General features: G+C 37.6%; 1 protein-coding gene across 9 annotated transcripts in view; it reads left to right on the top strand.

Moving 5' to 3' along the window:
- The first annotated feature begins 4,396 nt into the window (after positions 1–4,396).
- Positions 4,397–23,248, top strand: part of GNG7 (G protein subunit gamma 7) — a 38,162-nt gene continuing 19,310 nt past the window's right edge. For 2 of the 9 annotated variants that reach the window (XR_011919872.1, XM_072405001.1), the window contains exons 1-2: positions 4,397–4,508; positions 18,769–18,849. The gene's annotated coding sequence lies outside the window, so the exon portion shown is untranslated. Of the gene's footprint in view, positions 4,509–4,585; positions 4,705–8,688; positions 12,390–18,768; positions 18,850–23,248 lie in introns of those variants that run through there. The other 7 variants (XM_072405004.1, XM_072405005.1, XR_011919873.1 and 4 more) reach the window with 6 other exon arrangements.

Below are 23,248 nucleotides of genomic sequence, written 5' to 3' on the forward strand. Positions count from 1 at the left end.
GAAAAAAAAGTGGGAGTACCCTGATTTGGAATCAGCAAGACGACCTGTGCTCCATTCCAGTGTTCAGTACACTCCCTGATATTCCTGTATCTGACATGGAGAATATACAGGGTTTGGAGTGTACCGTATTTTTCGCCGTATAAGATGCTCCGGAATATAAGACGCACCCAATTTTAAAGGAGGAAAATCTAGAAAAAAAAAGATTCTGAAAGATTATTCCCCTTCTGATCACTCATGTGCCATTCAAATTCCCTTTCTGATCACTCTTACGGCAGTTAGGACAGGGAACAGCAGGTGGCGCTGTGCCGGCTTCTTTCGCTCTGCTTTACAGACAGGAGAAGACACGATGCTGGCAGAGGAGAGAAAGAGACACGCTGCATGCAGCCAGAGACACACGCAGGATCGGGTATGGGGTGAGTATATTATTTTAGTTATTTTATAACACATTTGTCGTGTAGGACGCACTAACTTTGCCCCCCCCAGTTTTACAGCAAAAAATACGGTAATCCAGGAGTTAGCAGTGGAAGTGAAAATGAGGGAAGTGTTTCATCAAACCAGCAAATCTCCCAAGAGCTCAATGATTTAATATGTGACCAAACAAACATTTGAACTTTTAGCATACAGGTTAAAAGAAAAGAACTGTCTAAGACGGGAAGTTAAAATAACAGTTTATAGGACAAAAGAGGTGACACTCCTACCATATTTCAGTGAAGATGGAGACTTTGTGTACTGTTTTAGCATCCCTGGACTACTAGCCCATATGAGAGTACTAAGTATTTAAAAAAAAATTTTTTGTATACGTAGGCAAATCTAGTTTAATTTTGCTTAATTTTCATGTTTCATTAGTTTTCTATGAGGTTAATATTGAGCTCATTTTTTCAAAATTTAGAGTCAATCCAGCAAAACCAATATCATATTTGGTATCTGTGCATCAAACATGACCTAAAATGACTTAAATCTGTTTGGCAAGAAAATGTTTGTTGACCAGTGTAATATATTAAAGCGAAACTAATCTAAAAATAAAAAAATCATGCTTACCTTTAATCCTGCAAATCTATTGATCAGGTCCCGCATCATCCTGGTATCTTTCTTTGGGCTGGCTGGGGAAAGCGCTGGGCATCGGTATCTTCTTCAGCCTGCTCCGAGTTATTCTTTGTACTGCGCAGGCGCGAGATCGGGTAACATTTTTTTCTCCCATAATAAGAAAAGGCTCCTTCTGTGCATGTCTATCTGCATGAGGAGGTGCTGTAAAAAGGTGTTGCACTAAAAGAAAAAAAGAATCAAAATTTTACTTAAAAAAATAAATAATAAAAAAAAGGTTGTTTACCCGTTAATGTAAAGTAAACATTTTGAGTTTAGGTCTGCTTTAACCTCCTGAGCGTTACACTGAGGTCTAGATTTCTGTACCAAAAGTGATCCATTGTTTTTCATAAAAAAATTTTTTTAAATTGTAGACCTGTAACTTACAGAAATATGTCCGAACAGGGGTTCTAGTAGATATTATGAATATAAAAAATGTTTGAAATTATTTGAATTATTTTGTATTGGATTGAATACAGGAGTTTGTATTGAATCCAATACAAAATGAATGAATGAGTTTCAATGTGAATTTCCCGCACACGCGCCGACGTCATCACGCAAGCGGGGAAAAAAAAATCGCCCGTTTTTTTTTTCTCCGCCGGACGGCTTCTCGTTTCAGAGATCATCCGGCGCTGGAACGAGCAGGACGCCGGACAATCAGCGGGACCAGGTAAGAAGCCAGCCGGGCGATGGAACACAAGATGCCGGCCGGCGGAACACAAGATGCCGGCCGGCATCTTACCGGTCCCGCTGGCACCCGACGCTGGAGAGGGAGATCGACGGACGACGCTGGACGGAGGACGACGCTGGAATATGAAAACGACGCTGGATGAGCACAAGGGGACCAGGTAAGTATGGATGGGAAAAATCTCGGGGTTAACCATCCTAGCCGTTTATTTTAACCTTAACGGCTAGGTGGTTAAGAACTACTAGACCACAATTATTAAGTTGTCCATTTTTTTGTATGTATTGTAACACAGCAATAATAAATTCACCAGTGTATTTAGGTAGAGTCCTAGATATGCGCTATGTGGGACCTCAAAGGTAAGACCAGCAAAAATGTGTCTGCAAGGAACCTCAAGGTTTCTCTGATGGTTATTCAGAATTTCTGTGCTAGAGCTGGATTTACTAGGAAACTGAAAGAGCAGGGTGGGGCAGATTCACAAATTCCAGGTCCTATTTTGATATGGCCAGGCTGCTATTTAACACACCCTGTGCTAGGCAGCATGTGTGGCTGTAGGTCAGACTGTCTGCTTTGCTGCTAAAGACCTATATTTTTTGTAGACACTAAGCCCCTGCAAGGTAAAATTGCAAGTGAGCTTGCTGCATGGAGCTGCCTGATTGTCAGCCTGTCATTTGATGCTAACCCCTCACAGTATATAGAAACTTGTTAAATATCACCTTATACATGCATATACAATTTCCTTGTTCTTTTTATACTCCAATTATTTTGTGGTACATTGAATTTTCAAGCTTTTAGATGAATTATTGAAATATTAATTATATTCTACTACTCCAAGCATAGCAATAATAATGCAGACACTGTCAGGTGATTGCTTTCTCTTTCTGAACCAATAGCATCTGCTTTCATAAGGATGCTGCCGCTGACCCAGAATTCTCAATGGAGTTGCTACAGAACCATAGATTGCTGTTTGGGTTTAGAGATCAGGTAGTGTTATGTTATTCAATTACCTGTTATTCCTGTGCCTCTTACCAAAACTTGGGTAGCAAAAGGGGGAAGTTAGAATTTGAGACTTTATAAATCATTTAGGATTGATTTTGTGACTTATCTACAACAGTACCTGAAAAGAAAAAGACCAGAACAGTGGAGTGCAGTGGACTTTTCCTATTCAATGTGTCTACCACAAAATATAAAATGTCTTTGGGACTATGGTAAAATAGCTCTTAGCCAAAGTGCATAATGAATTACAGTTTTCACTGGACAAGCAAATACAGTAACCAGAAAAACAATATCTTGCCACCAACTCCACATTGCAGCCTGGGAATCCCACCACCAACTGGTATTGGCAAGAATTGACATGACAAAAAGGGGGTTTGGTAGCACCTAATGCTATAGTGTGTAAGAACTCAAAAGCCTGTGCTCCATAACAGGTAATCGTTTTTTGAGAAGGCAATTCTTATGAACCTAATGCAAAGTTGTGGCATCTGGTCCTGTTAAGGAGGCTCCTACAACCTGCATCTGATAGGAAAGAACCAGCTTGTTACATGGATTGGATTAGCTACAATATTATGTGTAAAACCAATGTTACCCCTGACCAAGGAAAGAAGATCCAAGCAGTAAGAAGCTACATTCATAGTGATTGGGGAGATCAGAGACAATCTGATGACCTACATTGACCGTTGGTTTACAGCCATAAAGATCACTGGATTGTGATTTAGGAGGAAGTCTGGGAAGCTAGAAAACAGAATATATGAATGCAATATAATAACACATTTACTCTACGTACACACGTCCAACGGTTCTCGCCCGATAATCGGCTCAGGGACGAAATCTGGCGTGTGTACAGCACCAGTCGTCCATTGTCTGAATGACGATCCTAATGCAAGGGAAGGGGTAGAGCACGCAGCAGGGTGCCGCTCCATTGCTCTCCCCTCTCCATAGAGCAGAATGCTGCTGTATGTACAGTACTCGTTCATGCATCGTGCAGTGCTAGTCGTTGGTAGGTATCATGAAAGATCCTTTCCAATAACTATTATTGCACGTGTGTATGCGGCTTTAGAATTGGACAGATTGCCCATAGACAATTAGGGTATTGAGGTCTCAACATTTCTTGAGCTAACAAGAAAGGGATTCCCACACACAAGCACAGGACATTTTTACATGTGTCTTATTTGCCAGGCAGGGAACTGGTGAAAATCTGCTAAAAGAACCTAGACACATCTACAAGGAGAAAAACCCTAGGCAGGTGGGGTAGGTGGATAGACAGCCATCTTTCCTTTTTCTCTATATGTAGATGGTGCTCGCAATGAAATGGAGACAGGTGAGTGTATTTAGATAATTGCAGTCTGCCAGGCATGCTTATTGTAGATTGAATAAATATTTATTTAGCTTTAGTGCTGCTAAAAAAAAATAGCCTTGCACAAAGGGGAACTCAATAGGAAAGGAATAGATACACACAGAACTAGGAGTCTTGCGAAAGCGCTTTTTAGTCAATAAAAACACATAGTTAAAAAAAACAGCACACATTTATTATTTTTACTTCGGGAAGGGACCGGTCAAACAAACATTTTTACAAAGCAATGCAATGACAAGGCGACCACTTCGCTCCCGTCACAACTCGTTCACGGACACGCGCTCCTCTCAGCGTGCGGGCGCGCGCCCCATCACAAGTCTGCGCGCCCCCGCCCCTCCTCCTATACAGCTCTCAGATAGAAGAGGCGGTTGATGCTGCTCCCGGAGCCTGCGGGTGAGAGGTCATGTGACTGGGGAAGAGGGCGGAGGGGGCCCGGAATTAGTCAATGTATTGTGTTATGTTGTAGGTTAAGTGTGCTAGCTCGCATTCGTTTAATAATTTCAGTGGTCGCAGACGTAAGATACTTCTACTGGTGTATTAACACGTACACTGCTGTACCGAGCTCTGTGAACAGCGCGCTTGTTGGCAGGTGAATTTGCTGTAGGCCTCCGCACATCTCTAAATGATGACAACAGGTCTGCCATTGCTGAGTTTAATGTATTAGAGGCCTGGGTGAATGAGCAGCAAGATGCCTACCTTGCAGCCTGTGTTCCCTGCATCACTTCTGCCACGAATAGTACTTGCTTGGAGTTTGTATGCAGGATTCTCCGCTATTTTTATTAGGAAAAGTCATTGATTGCCATAACTGCCAGTCTGCTTTCCTGTAAGCTGTTCACCCAATTTCCCACAGCTCTATACAAATGTCATATGGACTTACTAGATGATTGTGCAGTGAAAGAGGGGAGCAAGAGTAAGCAGGGTCATCTACAACTCCATTTATGATTGCTACTGATCTGTTATCTAAAGCAGTGTACACTTGCTAGAAAATTGTCATTTAAAACAATTGATTACTAACATGGATTTTTTAAATAATGTTCCCATAATGTGCAGTGTGTTAGGGTTCACGTGTTTCACATACCGGTAGCATGCAATATGCACGGACAATCAAATGTTTCATGGAGAGCAATGTCTGATGTTTCCCACTTATGTGTTGCAGTGAAGTGCGTTTTTACAACACACCGCTGCACGCATATCTATCCATTGTTGTACACTTTTATTGTGCATGTATAATGTTTTTTTTTTTTTTCACAGTGAGAATGAAAACTTACTCCCCTTTGACCTTGTATGCATTTCGTTTTGACTTTGACAGATGAGCTTACAAGCACTTGCTGTGGAAGGATTGTTAGGGCTTAAACCTAGAAACCCAGTCCTGAGTGGTGCAATAGTTCAGGATGACCTAAGCCATGTTTAAAGCTGCGTACACACGTCAGATTTTTCTCGCCCGATAATCGGCCAGATATCGGGCGAGAATCTGGCGTGTGTACAGTCGGCGTCGTTCATCGTTCGTGGATCCGTCCTGGCGGATCCATGAACGAGGAGCGATCCTAATGCAAGTGAAGGGGGAGAGCGCGCAGCAGGGTGCCGCTCCATCGCTCTCCCCTCTCCATAGAGCAGAACGGTGCTGTATGTACAGCACTGTTCATGCATCGTGTAGTCCTTTGTCGTTGGAAAGGATCGTGAAAGATCCTTTCCAATGACAAAAATTGCACATGTGTACGCAGCTTAAGGCGTAGTACACACTGGCAGACTCATTTCCAATCCAACAAAGTGACTGGATCTGAATACATCCACTGACTGATCATAAACAACTGTTTTTGTGCTGTAATTATCGTATAAAAGTTGTCACTTGTACAAATGATCAGGAAAATTTAGTAAGAGCTCCCATCAGTCCTGTGGTTCCATTCCCCAACTAATGGTTGGAAGAGCAGAATATAGTACACATGTTTGCCATGTTTTTGTACTTATAAATATATAGGGATCGGGCTTTCAAGTTGAGCACAAAATTTGCAGTGCATCTGTTTGTGTGTGCTGTTTAATTCCCTCAGCTAGAAGAGATTTGCAGAGCTGCTTACTTTTTTTTATCTTGCTGCAGGGAAACGTAACACTTTAGTGCATGTCTGAAGAGCTGCTGATCTATTGTGTGAGCAGAGTTAAGTTTACCTGTGAATTGGTAACAAAATAATATCAGAAAGTATTCGAAATGCTTATGTATTGTCAAAATTCCAGGTTAAGTTTTGCTAACTGAAATAGGTGTACATATAGGTTAAAATTCAGTCATGTAAAAACGTTGTTTTTTTTTTTAACAATTTAAGATGGCAAACAATGGATCTTTATTCAAACAGTACCTACTGATAAAAGGAACTGTACAAACTCCAAAAATGTTGCCTTTTTAATGATTTATTTAAAAAAAAATTACCAGATATAATGGTGAATTGAAAAGTTACATGCACCCCTAGCCTCAAATGTTCAAAAATCCATCTAAAATAAACTGGCCACCTGCTTCTATAATATCAACTCATTGAATATTTTATAACTCATAATACAAAGTTTTTTTTAGTTTCAAAATGCTTTTGGGTATACTTGTATTGACTACTTATTTAAAACTCCCCAATAGTGTTTCAATGTGATTCAAATCGGAGCTCTGATGATGCCATTTTTTTCTTTTTCGTTGGTGGATTTGCTAATGTGCATGATAAGCTGCAAGCTTCTTAGGCTCTGAAGCTGCAAAGTGACCCAAAACCATAATATTTCCCCTACCATGTCTTACAGTTGGTATGAGGTTCCTTTAACCTCCCTTGCAGTCTAATTATGTCAGTATTTTTATGCCAAAAGCGGTACATTGTTTTGCATGGAAATTCATTTTACATTGTAGGCATAACTCACCGAAATATGTTCAATATTTAATAAACATAATAATAAACTTTAACCACCCGACCGTTAAACCCGACCTTGGTTCGGGTTAAAAAAAATTGCAATTATCGATAAACCCGAACTTTTCTCACTGTATGAAAATCATCACTTACCTGGTCCCGCTGTGATCATCCAGCGTCGTGTTCGCGTTCCAGCGTCGTCCTCCAGCGTCGATCTCCCTCTCCAGCGTCGGGTGCCTTCTCCGAGAAGAAGAAGCCTGCCGGCTTCTCCGTCCGTAGCGTGTACGTGTCCCTCGCCGATGATGTCGGCCGAGGGACAGATACAAAATAATACAAAATATTTTTGTGGTTTTGTCTATAGGTATGTGATGTTGGACTCTGTTTTAAAATTTACCACACTAGGGAGGTGTTTTAGAAAAATATATTACTATACAGTATACTGAATTATCGCATTTTCAGTATTTTTCATTTGCTTATGTATTCTTGTTTAAGCTGATTTTTGTGTCTTTTATTTAATTTTATTAAAAGTAATTTTTTTTTTTTTTTTACATAATTGTGTGTTTCAAACATTTTTTATATTCATGATATCTACTAGACCATTGTTCGGACATATTTCTGTAAGCTACAGGTCTACAATTTATAAAAAAAAAAACTTCATGAAAAACAGTGTACCGCTTTTGGTACAGAAATCTAGACCTCAGTGTAACGCCCAGGTAGTTAAATAAAAAAAAAAAAACCAAAAATCTGTTAAATCAAGGGTGCATAAAAATACTGAAACTTATAAAAAAATTTTATATAATTAGTGAGGGAAAGTATTTGATCCCCTGTTGATTTTGTACGTTTGCACTCTGACAAAGAAATAAGTATAGGAAAAGGGGGAGCAGGCTTTTTGATGGCAAGGTGCAGAAAAATAATTTTAATGTTTTGTGTTCGAAATTAACTCCTAACTGAGTCCAACTGAACACTAGTGCATGAACAAATTCCAAATTAGCTAATGTCTTGATGTATTGTTATAGTAGGTAAATTGCTTACATCAAAAAATAGGAAAAAGAAATGACCAGTCTATAATTGTAATGGTAGGTTTATTTTAGCTGTGAGAGACAGAATAACAACAAATAACCCTCAAAAACCCAGTGATCAAAAGTCAGAGCTTGATGTGCATTGTAATGAGTGAAATAAGTACCAGACCAAGAGAGATTGACAGTTATTCTGTGTTTCTTCCATTTGGGAATTATCGTGCCAACTGTTGTCACCTTCTCACCAAGCTGCTTGGCAATAATCTTGTAGCCCAGTCCAGCCTTGTGTAGGTCTACAATATTGTCTCTGACATCCTTAGACAGCTCTTAGGTCTTGGCCATGGTGACTAGTTAGGAATCTGATTGATTGCTTCTGTGGACAGGTGTCTTTTATACAGGTATTGCAACAAGTTTGGATTAGGAGCACTCCCTTACAGAGGGTGCTCCTCAGCTTGTTACATGCATACAGTGAAGACACCTGGGAGCCTGAAAGGGGATCAAATACTTTTTCACTCATTACAATGCACATCATGCTCTGACTTTTGAGGGTTCTTTTGTTGTTATTCTATCTCTCGCAGCTACAATAAACCTACAATTACAATTATAGACTGGTCATTTCTTTGTCAAAGGACAAACATACAAAATCAGCAGGGGATCAAATACTTCTTCCTCTAACTGTGTATGTATGTATGTGTGTGTGTGTGTGTGTGTATATATATATATTATAATTATTACTTTGTATTGGATTCAATACAGTTATTTTGTATTGTATTGAATCCAATTCAAAATAATTTAAACTCCCGGTGAACGTCAGTGCACTCGCTTGGGGAAGATCAGAGAAAGAGGACGCGGCCTGAGGATGAGATCCGACCAGCAGGACATAGGAGGACGCCGATGGGACCAGGTGTTTTTATTATTTAATTTTTTAAAAGTTTTTATCTATCCTGGGAGTGGCTCGGGGTTACCGCTTTCAGCTTGTTTTTTTTTACCCCCAAGCCACACTCGAGGTTACCCCTCAGGGGGTTAAAGTGCTGTCTTCTGTTTGCATCAAGCATGACTAATGTTCCTGTGGCTAACAAGTCCAGAAGGCTTGGTCTGTAGGGTAAATGGCAAACTGTAATCTTATTCCATGCCTTTTTGACTTTAGATGGATGCATTTTCATTTAGGCTATGAATGAAAACCCCATGCCCATTCTGTAGCATTTGTTAACAGGTATGAGTGTATGCAGACAGGCAAGTAAGTTTATTTTATTACAGAAGGGATATCTCCTGTTTTTTTCTGCAATAAAGGACCCATCTGGTTGCAGTTTTTTTTTTTAATTTTTACATGTAGTTCTGCTTTAATGAAATGCATGTTTGCCACATGAAAGTAAGCACATTCCCTATGTGTACCAGCTTTTCCATATCCTAATCCATTTTAAATTATACTTTTGAAACACCTCTTATCAAAACTTTTAATATCTAGGATATGGTGTTCTTTGCTGTTGATATGGTGACATCATTCTAAGATCAAAAGGGGGTCTTGAGGCCCCCAAAAAGATAGTTGTGTATTAGTGTGGATATAGATTAAAAAATATTGACAAACCTTTTTGACATGAATCACTCTCGCCCAGCACTTAGTGTGTCAAATGAATACAATTACACTTCCAGGCATTATAACAGCTGTTAGTGCTAAGGATGAAACCCTCATGTTCTTGATAGTGAAAGAGTTATGGCAGAACAGAATCAGCTATAAGTTAGAATTTCCCCCCTCATCCTAAAAGTTTGTCATACCATTATTACTTTTAGGTACAGAAGGATTTTTACATAGGTATGTGAAATGGTTAAACCAATTAGTTTCCCTTTCAAACAGGAGCCTGCACAGACTGGAAATGTCCCACATTTAACAAAGCATAAGGATTGTGCCTGATAAATGACCTGATCACAAGCAGTGCATTTTCATTTTTCACATTTACAGCTCTCTTTAAACAACATATGACCTACCCAGGAAACCAACTTATAACTAACTATACTGTGAAAAAGAGAATACTCAGGCAAGACAGGTTTTATTGTATGTTATGCCAGACTGTAATTACAAAGAGGATATAGATTTTATTAGTTCAAAAATGCTTAAAATGCCAACAGTTTCCATGGACATTATGGTATCAACTTTTTCACTTGACTGTATTCTTACATTTGTATGAATGAAGCCAAGATAAGCCAAGCCAAGCAGGGACTTCCCATTTTGTATACTACAAAATATATCCACCACCATCAGCTAGGGGTTACCTAGCCAATGCCATCATGTCATCCAACCACAATGCCCCAGTAGCAAAGACACTTCTTGTTTTCTTGATTATCTCAAGTCTTTACTAGACACATTTTTAAGAATGGCAGAAGTAAAGAGCAATTTAAATTTAGTTTCAGAGCTATAAATCTCTCCTTTTTATAAATCTGTATAAACGTGCTGTAGTATTAATTGATTTACAAGAATATGAGTGATGTCTGCATTCTTTACCATTTGGATACCATTCTGTAAAAACATTGTGCTAAAATACTTACAGCCTTTCTTCTGGACCGACCAGTGTCATTGGCAAAAATAATTAGGGTTGTGTGCGCATACAGGCATTGACTCGTAATTGAAGGGGCAGCCGCATGAAACAGGGAGTTTAAGTGATGACAAAATCAGTTAAAACGTCAATCTTGGTAAAATTACAGATATGTTTAAATTAAACACACAAACAAAATTTGTTTTATAAAAATTTACCCACAGTCCCAAAGGCACAATTTCATTGGATTGTAACAGAAAGAATGGATGTTTACTATAACCCAACACGTTTCGCATGGAAAACCCACTTCTTCAGGGGGTATATCACAATAATCTTTCGGAAGCTTTTGTAGCTAAATTTTGGTCAAATGAAAACCTCCACTATCCTATTTGGTGAAAAATGATATATATACTTTTTCATCAAATTCTTTTTCAAATTTATAGTTACCCTTCAATAAATTATTAGAAACAGTATAATTCCTTAATGAAGGAGCTGATCACAGCCACCACCATATCAGAAAATGGCGTTCAAGCGTTGAATCATGATCCACGTATAACCATTATACCTTGAGACTTGAATAGTAAAGGTACAAAGATTTAGCTTTGCCTTTTTTTAAAAAATAAATTTTGTGTTTATTTTAAGGGTATTTCTAATTTTAACAAGATTTTCAATAAATGTATTGATGTTTTATCTGATTTTGCCACCCTTTAAACTTCATACTTTATGTGTCCCTCCTTCTGTTTGGTGAGCAATTACAAGCTCTCTACTTGAGGTATGTTCTTTTGTTCTTGAATTATGGGGAGTTGGTAAATACACCATGATATTGACCTGTATAAGGATTAATAAGGTTTATGCTCCATGGTAATGCATCATTTTTAATGAAAGAAAATAGGGTTCGATACCAAACACAGTTATCGCTTGACATTAACAGTAGGAGGCGCCAAAAACATACAATATCTGTAGCAGAATACCTATGTACGGTATGTTGTAAATGAACTGACAAACTGTTTTAACCATCACCAGTGCCTACTACCATTTACTATTTATAAAATTAGTTTCACTGGTTAGAAACCTTACTTTTAGGACTGCTAATATAAATCATAAATTAGTCCTTTTTTAATGTACTGCGCTGTGTAATATTTTGGTGCTATATAAATCCTGTTTATTACCACCTGGGCGGTTACCCCGAGCTTAGTTAGGGGTAAAAAAACTTGCTGAAAGCGTTTACCTCAAACTATTTTCAGGTGGCTAAAAATAGAAAAGGCCTCTCTTACCAGGTGCCACTGTCATCATTCAGTGTGCTGTTGTTCGATCCGAGTTCTCCAGCGTCGGGTGTCTGTGTTCTCCGTCGGATCTCTGTCTTCTTCTTCCCTCGGTGTTCGCGTCCCTCGGCGATCCCTGATGACGTCGGCGGCGCGTCTGCCCATCGGCAGGAAATTCAAATTCACATTTTGTATTGGATTGAATACAAACTCCTGTATCCAATCAAATACAAAATAAAAAAAATAAATAAATACACAATCAAAGTTTTAACAATTACAAGTTGTTCCCTGGATGGCTAGTGTGTAACACTGTGTCTTCTCTTACCTTTGCTGATCTTTGCCTAATTTTGACCGCCTGCTGCCTGCTTTGACCTCTGCCTGGACTCCTGACATCTCTGCCTGCCTCCTGCTTTGACCTCTGCTTGGACTCTGACATCTCTGCCTGCCGCCTGCCCTGACCTCTGCTTGACCCGGACATCACCGCCTGCCTGACCCCTGCTATGGCTTCAAGCTCCAGAAGGCATCTATCCACCCAAGATGTGTTGGGACAGTTCAGACAGCGGGAACGATCTGGAGTCACTTGTGGAGTCCACTGATGGTGATGGATTTTTGTGTTTTTTATTTAATTTTATTATTAAACTTAATTTTTTTTTTTTACACGTTTGTGTGTTTCAAACTTTAATATATTCCGGATATCTACTAGACCCTTGTTCGGACATATTTCTGTAAGTTACAGGTCTACAATTTAAAAAAATAAATTTCATGAAAAACAGTGTACCACTTTTGGTACAGAAATCCAGACATCAGTGAAACGCCCAGGAGGTTAATACTAATATTATTAATAGTGCTCCCACAGTACTGTTGTACTGCACATTAGTGCAATTGTTTTTATGAATGATGTTTCAATAAGTAATCTTACTGTTCCTGTTATGAGTCAGATATTTATCATATGCTACCGGTACTAGCTGTTGTCTTAACTGTGTTCTTTAGAACATCATGGCTGTCAAGATACATGTGCTCTCAGGCTAGTATTTATGGATATTGCTAAAATATTTAACCTTTATTACTAACGGGACATATGGGCCACCTATTTTCGCAAAAAGAGAAAACATTGCACCAAATCAAATTCAATCTCTCTTCAGGAGTAAGAATATTGTCATATAACTTGACTCTCAGTCCCATAGAAATCTATGGGTATCAACTATGTACATATGAGCTGCAAAAATATATGATGCACTAGTATTTTTTTTTTTTTTTAATGTTTTTCAAAAGTTTAATTTGCCTTTAATTCATCCATGAATTTATTATTGCTTGCAGTGAATATAGGTGCATTTTAAGCTGTCAACACAGTCAAAATTGATCTTACATCTAGAACAGGGGTGTCAAACTCTGGCCCGGGTGCCAAATCTTGCCCTAAAGTCCTTTTTTTGGCCCCCAAATAAATCCTAAATGTGAACTGCAGCTGGCCCGCCGCTGCATTGACATAGCGCCACTACTGCAACTCCCAGCATCACTCGCGTCTATAGACCAGCAGGCTCTCTTCCTATGCATGGCCCCGCATTGGACTGTTTTATAAACGCAAATAATGCAGAGGATTTTAGAAGCGGCGCTATTTCAATGAAGAGGGAGTTTCAGCAGCGGCCGGCTCATAAGGTTTAGCTCCGCATTGGCCGTGCCTGGCATTTCTAGCACACCCTCTCATCTGTACTTTTCCTTGCATGGACTGGAATGGTTGAATTTTCATGTGCAAAAAGGTTACCAAGGTTGAAATTTAAATCAGAAGGCATAGAGAACTTTTTTAAGCTTGTTCCAGATTGAATGTGAAGCAAAACCTCTTTGTTTCCATATGAAAAGGGTTTATATCTAATGAGAAGGAAAAATGTTCCCTAATTTTTTCAATAAATCTCAAGGTTTTTAATTTTGTCCCTCTGTGTATTTGAGTTTGATACCCCTTATCTAGAATATAAAAAGCTCCTATATTGTATTCATCTTTTCAATATATGATTTAACGGAATGGAGAAAAGTTAAAAACCCAATTGGGTTTTACTTTCTGTCTGGGACTTTGTTAGAGAGATTTTTCCTGACTTGTTGACAACCGCCTAATCTGACAAAGTAAGGGAAAAAATTATATAAAAAATATATAAATAAAAAAGTAAAAATAACTATGTAGGTCTGGCATGGCCTTGCCACCCCGATTTTGTAGCTTATTTATATTTAAAAGTTAGTATTGGGAAGCCAGAGATCCCTAAAGGACAGAATGCAACAGTTGGTGTAAAGTTTTTAAAATTACTTTGGAAATGGTAATTTTCTAACCTTCACTGGAAAGTTGATGCAGCCTATTAAGGACAGGCGGCTTGCATTATGCTTGCAGATTGAACTCTGAAAAGTCTTCAACTTTTAGGGATATGAAACAATTAAAAAAAAAAAGTCTTTTTTGGCATATTTAAATACAGTTTACTTATAATGTAGTATTGCTACAGATTACATTATAAATTCTCAAAGATTGTCCAGTATTTCAAATGAGTAGCATGTCTTGTTTCTGATGCGTTTCGCCCTATTGGGCTTTCTCAGGGGATTTAGAGACTTAGTGCTGATGCATGGACTATGGAAACATGGGAATTTGTGGAGTTAATATTCAATCTGTGATATATATATGGTATAGTCTACAACATTTTTCCTAGAGCTGAGGTTAGACCTGTCATTTATTCTTCACTTCCTGTAGATGTAGAACACTTAAAAAATTTGGTGCGATTCACATAAGTTCGTTTGCCTTAACTATGCAAGGACGCAAGGGGTAATGTCTGTGTTATAAGTTGCGTAGTGAGGGTGAGTCGGCTACAGCTGTCCAAAGGTTTAGCTACAATATATTGAGGTCTGTCGCATGAGATACCCACTGTGTGTATACAGTCATTGACTTGGTAAACCCCCTCGGAACAAATTTATATTGTTCTTACTGTGCAAAACTCTGTATATTGATTTTAGATTTATTTATTTTTTATTCTTGATAATAGGAGAAAACCCCAGAAACACGTTTTATGTTTTTGTGATTATTGGATTTCCATTCAAAGTGGTTTTAAACTTCTCCTTTTTCATTTTTAATATAAGTGTTTCTAACCAATTTTGACATCTATTAACCCCTGTCCAACAAAACAGCTAGATCTTCCATTACAGAAACTTCAGCGCTTGGTCAAAAACACTTGTTGAAAACATTTCCACCATTGAACCCTTTGAATGTTATGAGTAATAGATGGCAAATTAGCTATGGCCTACAGTACAATTTTATGCAATACAAACTGCAATCACTTCTTTTTATACATAACTACAGTACATTAACAATTTTGCAGAACACATTTTTTTTTTATTAGGTATTTATATTTATTGTACAAACAGTTATGTTTGAAATTATGTTTTTCGCTAGTACTGACTGCTTCTGCTTTGGTTCTTTACCAAAGTAGGCTTCAGTAGAAGGAAAAACTCGGGTAGTTTGCTTTTGCCTATACCATAGAATGTGAACGATCAAAATCCAGCTTTCAAGAAAATATGTGTTACATTTTAAACTCCTGGATCAAGATATTCCTGGAAATCTAAAATTAAATTTTAAAATGCATTAGTACCATAATGTATCCAGGGTAGGGTTTGGTCATCTGGGTTATAGTTTGTATTGGTGCCACATTTGTTCTCCCCATGGTAGAATGTGTAATTCTGTATTCTGCATTAGACTTTTAATGTATGGAAATTATCTGTCATTTCAGGAGCATGTTTAAGGCAAAGTAAAAAAAAAAAAGTAGATAATTCCCCACCCTCCAATTTTTCCATTCACGTAACTAATTAGCTGGGTTCCAAAAGTCTGAGGCAGATAAAAAGCATTTGAATGGCATGGCTGAAGGTGTTCTGTTAAGAGCAAGATTTCAGTTTTGGCAGTCTTTGTTTTTTATTTTTTGTGTAAATGTACATTACTTATGGTGGTCATGTCAAGCAATCACTTTATTTTGCAGGGTGTAGAAACTGGTAGCTTTTGTCCTGTAAGCAGCCATTTTTAGTACCGGCTAAAGATAAAGTTGTACTTCATCCTAGGCATCTCTTCTTGCTGAAGGTGGCATTCTCTTTTCAGTTGAGTTGAGTTGTGCTGCAGTCACTTTACCCCGAACCTGCTCAACAGAAAGGAACTTCTTGGAGGTTGTTGGGTCTGTTCTATCCTACTGGAATGCAACTACTTCTTGGGGTCGTGTTTCTTTTGGGCATTGGTTTGGAGCTTCCCATCGGTCATTCTTTTAAAATTTAGTGTCTTTTATTAAACAGAAGAATAAATGGGATTTGTGTACTAACTGTAAAATTTGCATTCATAGATCCCAAGATCTAGTTTTGTATTTCAATTAATTTAGGAAAAAAAGATTTTACAGTTCGAGAACCCTATTATTACATTTTATATTTTCATGGCTCAAAGCTGCAGTTCATTTTTAAGCCCATGAGCCGATCTGACCAGCTTCCAGGTTTACATTGGTGCTAAAAAAAGGGGGCACATGATGCTTCTGTGTCATGTTTAAACTATTTTGGTCTCCTCTTTTTGATTCTGCGATGCTGACATCCATGTTAAACAGTGGTAGTTCACCTCAGCGCTACCTACCCTGCAACAACAGATAGCTATTATAAGTGATTTGTTGATAAAGAAGTTATTTGAGGAAAATTGCTACTATGTCTATTGGGTTTTTATCTGGGGTATGTTTATTTCCCTAGTGGTTGATTTTGATGGACATAGTCTTTTTTCAACCTAACTGACTATGTATAGGTAGACTGGCAGGATCAGTTCTCCCATGACCTGATCCAGACCCCCCAAATGAAGAAAAAAAGTGTTTATCAAAATCATGCAATGAAATATGAAAGTAATATGAAAAAAACCTATACAACTGTCCCAAGAAGTGTGCCACTGCTTCTGCTGTAGAGGTTGTTTTGTGGGACCTTATGCTACAAATTGTGAAAACTTTATTTAGGACATAGGTATAAGGTCATAGGTGTTTCATTGGCAAGTCCTATTTTTCTGCAAGCAAGGCACTGGCTACGATTTTTATAGATCTTGAGTTTCCTCAGTTGTAGCCATTAGAACATGTAGTCGTTTGCTTCATTTGAGAGTTTGGTGGCTGTTGTTTGGGGCAGTAAGTTAGTGAGGGCAGGCATACAAGTCAGGGATCTTTTTTAATTTTGCTGTTAATGTGGTTGCAGTAGTGCAGAGGATAAAGGAGTTTTTTTTTCAGTAATGCCTGCAAGCAATCACTAGCAGCATCATTCCTATTGTCTTCATGTTTGGTGTTGACATCAGCACTTGTTTCTCAAACTTTCATCATTTGAAAATTATTAAGAATAAACGAAAAGATATAGAAAGGAATTTAAATTTGTGCAAAACTTCAAAATGAAAGACAGATTGCAAAAGAAAGTAAGGCAAACCCCCAAAACACCAAAAATACATGTTACTAGCAAAAAGATCAGATCTGAGCGTGTAGCCCACCTAAAGGATGTCTCAAAATTGAGGATAAAGAAAAGGCAGATTTATTAAACCCTTTTTTTTTTTTTTTTTTTAGCTCTGTGCTCACAAAGGAAAGTGGCAGAGATGTAGGGCCCTGAAGTTGTAGTAGTAAGAACATGTATCCCTTGGCTATCTGTCACATGAATTGCATTTCCATTGCAGAGATTCTTGGATTTGTTATCTATTATTTGATGCATTCACAATACAGTATCTAGAAACATTTCAATTTAATGTCATTTTAAATTAAAACTATTTTAGTTTTAAACATACATTTTTAATGTTTGTTTGTATTGTGGCCTGCAAGTTTTATCCCAATGTCAACAGTGGCCCCCAGATGAAAAAAGGTTAGGGACCACAGGCCTAAGGTTATTAGTGGTGTACCGCAGGGTTCAATGTTGGGACCTTAACTGTTTAATATCTTTATAAATGATATAGATTTTGGAATAAAAGTACCATTTCTGTGTTTGCAGATGACACCAAATTATGTAATGGAATGGAAGTCCATACAGGATATCTATAATCTACAGGCAGACGTGGATGTACTGTGTGATTGGGAAACCAAGTGGCAACTGACATTTAATAGTGATAAATGTAAAGTTATGCACTTGGGGGCTAATAACATGCGTGCTTCATGATGTGTAGGGGAATACATTTGGGGGATTTAAAAATGGAACATGATCTGGGGGTTCTGGTAGATCATAGACTTAATAATAGCATGCAATGCCAAGCTGCAATATCTACAGCTAGTAAAGTACTTTCTTGTATTAAAAACAGATAAGACTGCAGAGATGGAGACATAATCCTGCCCCTGTACAAAGCATCAGTCAGACCCCATCTGGAATATGCAGTATAGTTTTGGGCACCTGGGGTAAAGTCATGATTGGGGTTTAGCAGAAGAACTTGTCACACAGTCCTTTGTCGGCTTATTCAGGTGTGCAGATACGTGTGTGATGCATTGATGGGCACAAGACCTTTATCTACAGGCTATATATATGTAAATATGTTTAGTCTCCCGGCTCAACTTAAGGTGTGGGCATGAACTGATTGCCTAACTGAAGTTTGCCCAAAGGTGTGAGGGGGTGGGGGGTTGTCCTCCAGCAAAGGTGTCTTTATTTTTTAGTTGTACCTAGAATACTACAAGTGTCAGTATACTCAGAGGTTATGGTCTGCATACAATGTTGTGTTTTCTAGTGAATGCAGAAAAATTGACTTTATGGTGTATAAAAAGAAACTGTGACTTTTACATTAAATAAAAAATCTCATTTGTGTGATTTCATTAGGACAAAAGGCCAAATCATACGTTTTGTCTAATTATCTTAAAACTGCACAAAATGTACAAAAGTGTGTTTTCTATTTTCCACAAATTAAATCTGTAGCATAAAAAGTACACACATCAAAATCTTATAATAAATAAAGAAGATTTTGTTTTTCTTTATTTTTATTTTTTTTTTTGAAACAGCCCAGTGAAAATTCAAATGAAGCTCCAAAGTTCATACAAAGAACAAAGACAACCTACTAAGGCAACTTGTTGATGATTCAGGTAATGACAGAATGCACTGCTCAACCCAGTTCCCTTTATGTCAAAAATGTGGGAATGTATTACCTGTTTGTAACTGCTTGATACCACATGCAATTGTATATGCATTCATTATCTAAAAAATTTTAAAATTTTCTAATTGTTACGTAACATGTTATATACTTTGTTATCCATATTCAGATACAATGCAGTATTTACTTTTATGGGAAAAAAATAAAAAATTGCAGCATACATTAGATTGGTAAAACCCACTGCAATGCATATTGAAAACAGGTCCAATTAGCATAAATTGTTTTTTGAAGATGGATTGTCTATCTTATCTTAACACAAAAGGTAAACTGTGCAGCACACGCTTCAAGAAGCAGACCAACCCAACCAGTTTCACATGTTATAGCTTTCTGAATTCAGCACATAATAGAATAAACACAGTTCCTAATTTCCTGTCCTGCTCTGGACTTGCTATGTGCTTGCTTAATTCTTAACAAAAACCTATAAACAACACCCTTGGACAACTGTTGTAAGTTTTGGCAAAGAAGGAAATATGAAATGTCTTTCAATCCCCCTACCATCTACTCATGGGCAATTGGAATAGATTCCTGGAGCATAAAATTGCTGTATTAGCTTTAAGATTATAATTTTTGGATTTTCTTAGTTTCACACTATTGTTTTGCATAGTTAAAAATCATACAGGCCCTCCAATTGGCATATCATATATCCCAATCTGATGTCATATAATGCCACCATCCCAAATAACTTATTTAAATATACTAGAGTGTTCTATATGCTAGAAATCACACTGTGTACACAAGGATTGTAATTTTGGCACGATGTGCAGTTTAGCTGAAACATTCTGTGAGTTTACTACAGAACAGCATTCCTTTGTGATGAAGCCTGTGTGCTGTTTGTGGCACGTGTGTAGCTGGCAGTGGCTTACTTGCAAAGCACACCTGGATCATATAACTATTCCTCTACTGTAATTTAAACATAAAGCTGCCAACATTATTAATTTAAATGCAGTCATGTGAAAAAGTAAATATGGAAATCAATAAGTTTGAACAGTCAAAAATTAGATCTCAATGTAAACAGTCTGCAGAGGAAAGGGTGATATCTAGCTTTGCCTAATGAGTATGCTGGGTAAACCTGTCTTAACTTCCAGTATATGGGTTCTGGTGATTTTTGATAATAACATTTGTCTTTATCACGCCAAGACCAAAGGAGCTGTATGGCCCCTAGAAAGCATGTTGTACATTCCTTCAATGCACGTAGTGATTTTAAAAAAAATTTGCAAAATTATTTCAAATCAATTATTCCACTGTAAGCTACAAGTGGAATAGACTTCAAATTACATCTATTTTTTCTGTGATTGAACTGTCAAGAGCTGAGCATCCACCAAAATCACCAAAATGTCATTGCTTGGTCTACAGGTAACCATTTGCAATAGCTGGTATCAGGGCATGTGTCTACATTGCATTAATATAACCTGTATGAGAGGTTTGTTAGAAACAAGACTGCTTTCCATATGAATGTTTTCTATAAGAACGTTTGATGCAGTTTGCAAGTGACCATAGATAAAGATCAGAACTTCTGGACACTGTAGACTGATAAATTAGAGACTAATTTGGCACAGTAAGAGACTTGGTTGACACTAAAAAAAAAAAAAAAAACAGCACCGCAAGAACATCAGTTGGTTGTTGGTTTCATGGTGATGAAAATGTAAAGTTTTTACGATATCTTTGCTACTTCAGGACCTAAGCAGCTTGCGGCCATACTTTTAGATTCACTTCAAATGTGGTTGATGAGAATGTGAGGCCAACTGTTTCAAAGTTAAACTTAAAGTGAAAATTGACCTTTTGCCAGATACTGATCTGAGCTTAGCAAATCTTTCAAGGAATGGTTTAAAACAAAAAGGGATATTGAGGGTTAGAGAAAAGCCAAGCCCTTACTATGTTTACACTGAAAAATTGTATTCTTGCAATTTAAGTACTGGTTAGTACTTGCAAAACACTCACAAGAAGTAATTTGTTTTAAAGGTAGCACCAGCTTTTGAGGCCAAGAGTGTACCTACTTTTTCACAGTACACTGATAACATTTGTTGATGCAAGTTTTTTTTTTGAATAAATTTTGGAAAAGGCAAAACCAAGTATATATTTGAAGTCACTGTTACATAGGTTTGAAAAAAAGCCACAAGTCCATTCATTAATGTTTTCCAAACTGTTCATGCAAGTACATATAAAGTTTTGTAATTATGGCTTTAAATATACAGTGATCAACCAAAACACTAACAGTTGAAGTGAATAACATTCAGTTATCTCATTACAAGAATAGGAGGAGGTATATTTGCTAGCAACTGAGAAGCTGATTTTGAAAGCAGGAAAAATGGACAAGCATTAGGGTTTAGGTGAGTTTAACAAGGACCAACTTGTGATGGATAGATTACTGGGTCAAAGGATCTTCTGAACAGCAGGTGTTGGAGGGTGTAAATAGAGGAATCTCTGAATCATCATCACTTTTACTATATTGCATCAGCAAAATCATGAAGAAGGATCAGAATGCCACTTTGGGGGGATATTTTTTTTACATTGCAGTTTCTGTAATTGATGGGAATACATACTCATGCCCAGGGTTCCAGGTTTCTTCAAATTATTTTTTATAGATTCTGATAGATCTCGAATTCTTTCAATAGATTTGGCAGGGAAATAAAGGAACTAATATTGGTGAAAATCAAGTTGTGAGCATTTTGTATTGATTACCTCTATATGGAAACCTTGGATGTTGGGGTTTGCATAAAGGATAGCCCTGTCATGTTTAATTTTTTAGCCCTGTCATTTTTTTGAGGAAGAAAGGTTCAAGAATACCCCATTTGCTTTCGCCTGCAGCTGTAGAAGTAGAAATAGATATCTCTGACTTAAGAAAAAAAATCAAGTAAGCCTTGTACGTGATTGTGTAATATTTACAAAGTGAATTTTCACTACTTTTGCTAAGTGAAATGAAAGTTCTCTTGCAAGATGACATCCCTTTGCTAGGTAAACGACCTAAACTCCCATTTTACTAACACCATAAATCTCTTGAAAATAGCACTCATGTTTGTCATGTGGCAAAATTGCATCAGGGTACTTTGTATTTCAGTCAGTAGAGTTCCAGGTATCACTGCAAAGCATACTGTGCACATACAGCCACCTCCACCAACCAAAAAGGGTTCAGCCCTCCTGTCCCTATAATAAGCCACAGATTGGCAGTTTCTTTCTTTTCCATTTCTGGCTCTTGCTCTTGATGAGGGTAAAGCAGACCTATTACCAAAGTTTTTACTGTATCCCAAAGGGTAGATAGTTACAGCAGGCTACATCACCTGATCTTACGCCTGCGCAGAAGAAGGAAGAAGATGACAGCGGGACAAAGGAGGATTCCAGGATGGCGCAGGACCTAATTGAGGCCAAGTATATAGGGGTTAAGGGTACCACAGAAGTAAAGGTAAGCATGGATTTTTATTTTTAGAACAGTTTTGCTTTAAGGAAAGCATTGAATAGGATGTATTCCCATTAAATAGCAATTATTTGAGACCACCTCTCTAAAGCATTCTAATGAATTTTATAACCCCCCCCCCTGTTAGTAGCTATCTACCCACCCCAATGAAAGTAGGGAGTTATCCAGTATAAATTATATTAATATTTCCATAAAAATATTCATTGAAACTTTATTAAAATAACCAATGTTTTTTTTTTTTTGTTTTTTTTAACACTTGAATGTTCAGTAAAACCAACAAAAACATTTTGTTTAAACATTCTGAATCATAACATTACTATACACAGAAAAAAAAAATTATGAAGAGTCTTGATGGTGGTTTTAAATTACAGTAATCAACCAAAACACTAATAATGAAATGAGAGCTGTTTCGCAGAGCTAAACCTGCTTCTTCAGGGAAACATCACAGACAAGTCAGGATTGGTTCAGATTATCTATGTCATATATTAAAAAAGGGTCTCAATCATAGGGTTTTGGTTAATATACATAGTCATAATAGTTACAAAGTAGGTCAGGTTGAAAAAAGACCATCAAGTTCAACCACTAGGTAAATTAAACATATCTCAGATATAAAACCCTATGGATATAGTTGGTCCAGAGGGGGGCAAAAAAATCCTGGTACAATTTTCTCCAACGGGAAAAAAATTCCTTCCTGATTCCATGAGGCAGTCGGATGTTCCGGAATATATCATAACTTGATACACAGTTATATTCTGTGCTTCTAAAAAAAACATCCAGCTTTTTCCTAAAGCAATCTATAGGCTCCCTCAGGAAACTACTTCCTGAGGGAGCCTATTTCACATTTTCACAGACCTTACAGTGAAGAATCCCTTTCTTATCCGGAGCTTAAACTTCTTTTCCTCCAAACGCAAAGAGTGCCCTC

This window comes from Pyxicephalus adspersus, chromosome 3, assembly GCF_032062135.1.
Source record: "Pyxicephalus adspersus chromosome 3, UCB_Pads_2.0, whole genome shotgun sequence".
Taxonomy (NCBI): Eukaryota; Metazoa; Chordata; class Amphibia; order Anura; family Pyxicephalidae; genus Pyxicephalus; species Pyxicephalus adspersus.